This window comes from Solanum tuberosum, unplaced genomic scaffold (genome assembly GCF_000226075.1).
Source record: "Solanum tuberosum cultivar DM 1-3 516 R44 unplaced genomic scaffold, SolTub_3.0 scf00119, whole genome shotgun sequence".
NCBI classification, from domain to species: Eukaryota; Viridiplantae; Streptophyta; class Magnoliopsida; order Solanales; family Solanaceae; genus Solanum; species Solanum tuberosum.
Genome location: NW_006239045.1, coordinates 1,595,686 through 1,604,460, shown reverse-complemented (window position 1 = coordinate 1,604,460; position 8,775 = coordinate 1,595,686). Strand labels below are relative to the sequence as shown.

General features: G+C 33.1%; 1 pseudogene; it reads left to right on the top strand.

Annotated features, from left to right (window-relative positions):
• Nucleotides 1-1,401: 1,401 nt before the first annotated feature.
• On the top strand, nt 1,402-7,290 carry LOC102606095 (probable uridine nucleosidase 1; annotated as a pseudogene).
• Nucleotides 7,291-8,775: the final 1,485 nt, after the last annotated feature.

Below are 8,775 nucleotides of genomic sequence, written 5' to 3'. Positions count from 1 at the left end.
AGCTTAATTTGGGGGCCTAGCTTAATTTGGGGAGTTCTTATAGGAATGTGGTATCTTTTCGGGAATTCAGTTTTGTGTACTTGAAGATTCTTCTTTTTTGTTGTTAGAAGTGCAAAGGGAAGGGCAGATTCAATAAAGTAAAGGGGTCCAACTTCCTTATTGTGTCCATTTTGATTACAATAATCAGATAGAATATAATCTCATTCATTCTGGAAATTGTGAATTTTGAGATTATTTTTTGTTGGAGATAAATAGATGTGATTGGTCCAAAAGGGCGGGTCACAGACGGATTTCTCGGTTAACAAAAAAAAATTAAGCTATACTTTTAATATATGAAAGTATGCAATTAACTTTGTATATGATCCTTTCTAATTTTGAGACTTCTTTTAGTCAAGGGATGTTTTGTTACTTCCATAAAGATATTGAGAGATAGTACTAATACTAACACATAGGAACGTAAGAAATTATATTACCGTTTCCGACAAATTTCAGAAGGTGGTTTCTATAATTCTCTTGATTCTTCCGTAACAACTATAGTAGGATTTTGGTTTGCAAACTTTGTTTATGTAGTACTCAATCTTACTTTTAACAATCTGTAACTTCACTCTGGACTGAAAACTTCGAACTTCAATAATATTGAGGAAGCTAAAGTAGCAAAGATGGTTGGCTATTATATAATAAATAAAGGACAAGACGAAATATCAATAAGAATATGCTGTGAGTTCTATACTAGAGAGAGTAAGAAAGAAGTATCAAATAAATGCAACCTGTGAAACCAAACCAAAATCCAACTTGAGGAGAGTCATTCTTTGATCAGAGAAAGATGTCTTCGAGAAGGGAAAACACAATGCAATAGCAGGATGTTTTCCTTGAACGTCTGGTTTCCATATGTTCTCTTCCTTATCCCCAAAAGAGCATACTTGATGAGGTTTCCCAGATCGAGAACTTTGAAGGAAGCTTCTTAGCACTTATCTTAGCTTGGAACAATTTTCCCTTTCTGTTCTGAAATCTCTTTCCCGGGAAAGTTACTTCTTCGTGAAAGAGGAAATTCCCCAGGAGCATATCTTCTGGTGGCACTTTGGCATATAAGTTGTATTTCATTCAAGTAGAAACTAATGCACTCTTAAAAATATGATACTTGGTGACTCATCAACCAGGAAAAAGATAAAAGTATAATACGTAGTGATGCTTGAAAAAATATCAAGAAATTCTTTCATTTCTGTCGTCTCAAATATGTGGGATAAATTGTGCCGGTGAATGAAAAAGAAAGACCTGTACCTCTCTCATAATAGGTACTCAGGAGGCTGAGTTGTGTTTGTGTGTGTTTCCTGATGAGCTTCATGTTCGATGTGGTTCCCATTTGTCACATTGGAGCTTAATTTTTGTTTTCATTGATAATAGATGACAATATGACAATACTAATGGCATTTCAGACACCAGAAGTTGAGGTCATAGGCTTGGCTACTATCTTTGGCAACGTTACTACAAAAGATGCTACACGAAATGCATTACTCTTGGTATGTTTTTTATTTTAATTTTATTTATCTAAACTTCTCTCTTTTCATCGTGCTTAAAATTTCCATCTTCTAGATATTTATGGATCAAGTTCTTGATCAATTACTTCTTTTAACTTAATTTGCAAAATGATAGTGTGAAGCTGCAGGATATCTGGATGTTCCCATGGTAGAGGGTAGCTCTGAACCTCTGAAGGTAATTTTGTTTTTATTTTTACTGTATATTCCTTCTAATAGTAACATTTTTTTCTCTTTGCAATCTCACATACTGTATATTCCAAAGAGACAAGTAATTACTGCAGCATCACTTGAACATACGTAACATGAAGCTAATTTTTAAGTTTTTCTACCGTGTAGATAGATATTAGAATAGATTAAAGAGGAAAAACGATGGTTGGTTTTACACACAAAAAAAGTTCAGCTCATGCTTACTTTCCTTTCTCCCTTGTAGCTTCTCAACACACTGTCACCTAACCTAACTCTTGTTTCTTGCTATAGAGAGGGGAACCACGTGTTGTAGACTTTGTTCATGGTTCAGTTGGATTAGGCAACTTATTTTTACCTTCTCCAAATTCAAAAAAATTGACAAGTCTGCATCTGAATTCTTGGTGGAAAAAGTTTCTGAATATCCTGGTGAAATGTCTATACTTGCATTAACACCATTGACAAACTTGGCTTTGGTATGTCGTATCATAAAACTTTTGATTTTTAAGTTTCCAATTTTTCCATTGCAATAACAAAAGTTTCATTGTTATCTGTTGGTTAGGCTGTCAAGAGGGACTCAACCTTTGCAAGCAAGGTGAAGAGAATAGTTGTACTTGGTGATTCCTTCTTTGCTTTAGGAAATGTTAATCCTGCCGCAGAAGCAAATGTGGGTGATTTCTTTCCCAATGGGGTATATAAATACTATAATATTTACAATGTTTTACAATTCCTTTTTTAAACTTGCGTTGATATGCTTTTTTGAGCCACTGGTCTATCGTACACAATCTTTCTACTTCAAAAAGGTAGAGGTAAGGTCTGCATGCACACCACCCTTCCCAGGCCCCATTTGTGAGATTACATTTGGCATGTTGTTGTTGTTGTTGTTGTTGTTGTTGTTGTTGTTGTTGTTGTTGTTGTTGTTGTTGTTGTTGTTGTTGTTGTTGTTGTTGTTGTTGTTGTTGTTGTTGTTGTTGTTGTTGTTGTTGTTGTTGTTGTTGTTGTTGTTGTTGTTGTTGTTGTTGTTGTTGTTGTTGTTGTTGTTGTTGTTGTTGTTGTTGTTGTTGTTGTTGTTGTTGTTGTTGTTGTTGTTGTTGTTGTTGTAATGTCTTACAATGTGCAAAGCTGAAGAAACAGTCTTTGTTGTATTCACTTATCCAATTTGTTACTATTTACTCATTTGCTTAGTTTGCTGACAAAGCAGATATATGGGGACCCTGAGGCTGCTGATGTTGTGTTTACGTAGGGGGAGAATATTGATGTTGTAGGCATCAACATTACAACACAAGTCAAATTGAAAGGTGAATGTTCACTGCTTAAATATGTTGAATGCTTCTATATTTTGGACCTTTAATAATTTTGTTCACCTCTAAAATAAGAGTATGCTTCCCTGCTTTTAGATGCTGATCTTGAAGAACTAAAGCAATCCGAAGGAAAACACGCTAAGTTTGTGTGTGATATGTGCAAATTTTACCGTGATTGGCACGTGAAATTCAGTTGGTGTCTATGGTAATATATATGTTCTTATATTGTTTTTGGATGTCTGACAATGCTTCTTAAACCACTTTCTTGCATTTATCTCGTGATCATCTCTTATCAATTGGCGATCAAACTCTTCAAAAAAGTATGCTACTATGTGTTTGATGTATAAATTGTTGGTTTTTTTGTCGAATATTCTTTTTTTCTTTTTATGGGTATGGTGATTTGTTATATGATCACATTTTCTTTTCTCCATTCCAAATGATCATGGAGTTCTACTTCACATGAAAATGTGGAAAACAGAGTGGACATCAACACACCTCTAGAGGATGAAGAACGTATCATCGAATGCGAGAAGGTCCCAAGTTGCCGTGTCGGATGGAGGATCATGGCATGCCCCTTGGCAGCTTAGGTAATGATTTTGAAAAAATCTTGTTTACACTTCTGTGAATACTTCAAAATTTGTTAACTCATGAGATGCTATCGGGATATTGGGATAGATAACTATGAACAAGAGTCAGCTTTTTGTATCTATTCCAGTCAAATTTTAAAATTTATCACAAATTTAGTCATTGCAAGAAGTGGATTATAACATTGTAAGTCATACTATTCTCGCTTCGGAGAAATGCTTAAGCATTACATTATTGGCTATATTTTCAACAGAAACTTTATTAGTAACAGGTAGGTATTTCTGATTTCGGGTTGTTTCCCTCTTCCTGCTCGAATTCAATAAATCATATTTTCCACGCCACTTGTCAGTAAAGTCGATTCTTCTTTAGTGTAACTGAATAACTTTTGATTAGTTATTTTCTGTTAATGTTTATCATGGCTGAAATAGGAAAAAAAACTTATCTTCTTAAGCATTCATGTGTTTTAGTAACTAAGTTGGTAACATTGTACTATCTAAAGATGAAATCAGTTTCAACTTTGGATATATCTTGTTGCCTCTTTAACAACAAAGACCCATTGTATCTACATTAAAGAAAAATTTATTTCATCATGAAAGTTTCTCTGTGACAGCCTTTTATATTAGTCGACATAGCTAATGGAGAACATTACAAATAAAGAAGTCGTTGTAAATATAGCAAACTTGATGTCATTTAATGATGTCTTAATCTGTTATTGCAATGATTATTATTTTGCTCTCTGAAACAGTTATGCTACAATACTTAGTTATTTACAATTTGACATTTTGTTAATTCGTTTATTAATGGCTGAAATGATTACCGACTCTCTTTCAGCTGCCAACTATATGGCTATCTCCAAGCTTTGCAGACATCACCATCAGTTGTTGCTGCTGGATTGGTTGTTGATTATCTTATTATATCGCCAGCAACACAACTGTGAGATTAATTGATACGTGGTATGCAAGGCTGCCATGACTCCAACTCCGCCATTTGGACTCATACGGACGATTCAAGGTAAGTAATCTAATCCATTAGTTATGGTATGTTACATGCTATTTCTAACACATTAAACCTATTTCTAGAAATATCAGCTCTCTCATCCCTTTCCCCCTTTTAGTTCTCCATACACACACTCTCTATTTCAATGAGTATTGTTGCAGTTGTACGAAAAGTAAAGATCAAATTTAGTAGTTAGAAATAATGAATCTTTCCCTCCCTGTATGTATAAAATCTCCATTTCACCTTTATTTTCTAGATTTCTCCTTCTTATATCAATAACAATAATTTTCCGATTTTCTCAGTGTTTGCTGTTTAGAAAATTGTTGCAGAAACTATATTTTTAGTTCTCAGATAAAGCCGTAAAAGTTATTGGAAAGATTAGGCAACGGTTGGCCTAAATAAAGTTACTAATTCTACTGTTCTACTACAAGGACATATTAGTTGTCATGATTATTGGTAAGTACTATTTGGACACAAATTTTTCTCAAATCTCACACATTAAGGAGCACATGCCTTTCAATTAACCACATCCTTTCAATAACCTTTATTTTTAACAAAAGCCTGCAGTGAATTAACTACAAATTGCCCTCATCCTAGAATAACCATATTCAAACTTAATCATCATATAACTGTTGTTGAGGATAATTGTAAAATTCTCTTTTTACTCCTTTTTCCATAAGGTAACTCATACTTGATTAAGTGCCCGTTAAAATTCTCTTTTATTCCTTTATCTATAAGGTAAGTCATACTTGATTAAGTGCCCATTTAGAATGACTTGTTTTAGGTGTTTTAAAGCAAAATGCTTATAAGAACTTATTTCTAAGTCAAAATAACAAAATTAAGCCAAAGTCAATCCAAACAGGCTTTATATCTTCTTTGTTTTACCCCTCCATAGTTCCCTAATCCTTTTTGCTCTTTCATTATAGGATAGATACTAGAGCTACAAATTCTTTAAACTCACCGGTTTAAAGAAAAAAGTAGTTTAATTTGAGAAGAAATGAAACTACGTAGCACAAGAAAAATGGAAAAGCTGTATGTCTGCTCATTACAATGATCTCGGAGATAATGATACTTTATGCCCAATTAGTTCTTGGATGATCTGCAGAATATCCTTATATGTGAGGGAAAGAACATGCAGAAAATTATCTTACACAAATTAGTTTCCTAATAAGTATTGAGTTTAGCATTTGACAGATTTTACTAAATGAATTTTATAAACTAATACTCTTCTTATAATAAGTGTATCTAACCAAAGACAAGATAGTTGTCAACAAGTAGAAGCGTGGTTGTGGAAATTTGAAGGGGAGAAGAAAAACTTCTTAGAACAATATAAAAGTGCTCTTCTAGGCTACAACAATTATATTTATAAAAAGAAAAATTCATAGTGTCCCCTACTTTTCATAACATGTGTTATTTTAGATGGATATCACTTTCAATTTTTTTGGTATAATGTGCTTCATTAGTTCTTTTCAATTTCTCATTGTGGTTTTTCTTTAGCGTAATATACATGCTTAACCTGCCTTGAGTAGAAGAAAGAGTTGTACTATAAAGTCCAGTGGTTTCATTAAATATCATTGAACTTTAATAGATCATTGATGAAAACATAGGAGGTGATTTCAATTGTTGTAGTAGGAATGTTAATCTTTGTGATGAAATTTAATAAACTACAACTGAAAGTTCTCAAGAGAAGTACAATAAAAAACTTTCTTTTTCATTGTTTCGGCCAACTACATTTACTATTGATGTTGGATAGCTTTTATTATTTACAATTTGTAGTATCAAGTTCAGAGCACCTTACTTGAAGTAGGATTATAGTGTTGAGTTTGGAGTACCTTTTTATTGTAATTTGATTTTTTTTTATCTTTTCAAGTACACAGAAAGTGTATATTGACACCTCCTTTTCTATGATGTTTTCTTAAAATAGATAAAGTATTGTGTATTATAATCGCAAAACTAAAACCTCATATTGTTCAACTGCCACAATTGTTTCAATTGGCCAAGTTTGAGATCTACTGATTTTATAGCAACAAATTTGTGATATGCATACTGCAAGTCCAACAAACTGTTGGAGTTGAACTGTGATGTTAAATTAAAGATGTGTATAATGTATTAAAATACTATCTGAATTTTGAGGTATTAAACATGTTAGGTAGAATGTTGAATTTAGAGAGGTATCCTATGTAGAAACAATCATTGTCTATTAATCACAATAAAGGACTAACTATTTGTTGTTTTCTTCTTTTAATTTCATTTAGCTTGATATTTTTGTTGCAGGATGGTTAACATTGTTTTTATTTCATTGAATTGCAATGTGTGCAACTACACCTATCTGAAATGACTCCATACAAATACAGAGGAGCACTCAACGTTGATTTCAACTGTCTGTCACAACTATGCACCAGTGTTGCTTAAGACTATTGGTTTTGTTGTTGATAGTTCAGTCATGTCTGCTGTGACCACATACCACTGGTGGAGTCAATGTCATTGCCGCTGTGGTTTCTATTTACTATGTTGATAAATTGGGAATGAGACTCTTGTTTCTTGAAGGGGGAGTTCAAATGCTCTTTTGCCAAGTAAGTTCATTTCATCTTCTTGGACTTTTTCATGGTGAAATTTTCATATGTGCTATTACATGACCCGTTTTATTTGACATATCATAAGAAAGAATTCTACTTAAAATGATTCTATTTCATCGTAGTTAGCCAAACATATTATGATCCATAAGAATAACTGAAATCTTGATACTATGTATATAGTTGAGTAAAAACTATGAGGTATTTTCAGGACACCATTAATTTGTGTCTGAAATACCAACATTGATTGATGAATCGAACCTAGAAATCTCAAGCTCAAGTTGATGTGGAATTTACGGCAAATAAATAAATAAATAGAAGAAGCAAGTTATGTTACAATTGTTGTTTGGTTAAAGGTTGTACCTTTACCTTCTATATTTGTACTCATCTTGATCAAATACTACTTTATTAACTCAATTAACTTATCCAAACTCATAAAAAGAAGGAATTTTAGCTTAGAACTAAATTATAAGAACTGAATATGAAAGAAGAGAAGCTTGGTAGAGCTTGCTCCAATCCAGTTTCAGAGATGCAGGAGTCCAAGGCAACTGTCGGGCCATTTGAGTGCATACAAGATGCATTGGACAAGATGCCATTTGAGTGCATACAAACTAATACGGGTGGAACAACACTTTTGAAGTACTACTGTTGAATTTATTCAGGCTAATAGGCTTTTTTTGTTTCAGGTTTGAATGATGAATGATAGACACAAGTGATAAATCTATTCATTTTTCTAGGAGCAAAATGTAGAGAAAACACATTGTTTGTGCTCCTTTTTTTTTTGGTGAATTTCAAAGTTAATTTTCACTTAGATGTATACAAATGGTAGTGATGGGGCTACTGGTTCTTACCTATGAAGCTATGGTTGCAATGAATTTTATGGGAAGAGTTAGGCACGTGTAATTTTGAACATTGGTGCCTTATCTTAAAAAGAATGCATGTGATTTTATATGTTTTTTATGTGTGATTTTAGACATCTATCATAGCAAACATACAAGGAACTAAAAGTCAAGTCCTGACCATTTGAGGAATGAATGACAGTACCATTGTTGGTGCAAAATATTAATATTACTTGGCTAAAAATGTTGGGCCCGTGCTTAGCACGGGCGACACTCATCTAGTATTATATATATAGAGTAACAATTAACCATCAATTCAACTTGCAACATTATACTTGTCCCTAAGTTCAAGAACATTGTACCTGTGCAATTTACTTTCTTTTCCACCCAACCACATAAATGTCATAAGGTTCCAATATATTTCACTATATATATAGTTTTTTAAAAAAAAAAGAGAGATTAACCGTACAAATTTAGAAATTTTAAGTAGTTGTTACCTGAAGAACTTAGTTGTAATGACCCTAAAGGTCATTTTTGGAAATTTTCATAAAATGACCGTTCTACCCCTCCCGATAGTTGCCCCGAGTCCTAATTGTTGTAATTTCGAAGTTGGTTTGAAGGAAAATTGATGAAAAGTTGAGTTTTTGGAAAGTTGAGTTTTTAAGAGTTAAAGTTTGGTTAAAAGTGCTATTTCGAGTCATTTGGAGTTTTGAGACTCGAATCGGATTTCTGTCGATTCCAGCAGTTTTAGAATGTCAAAACG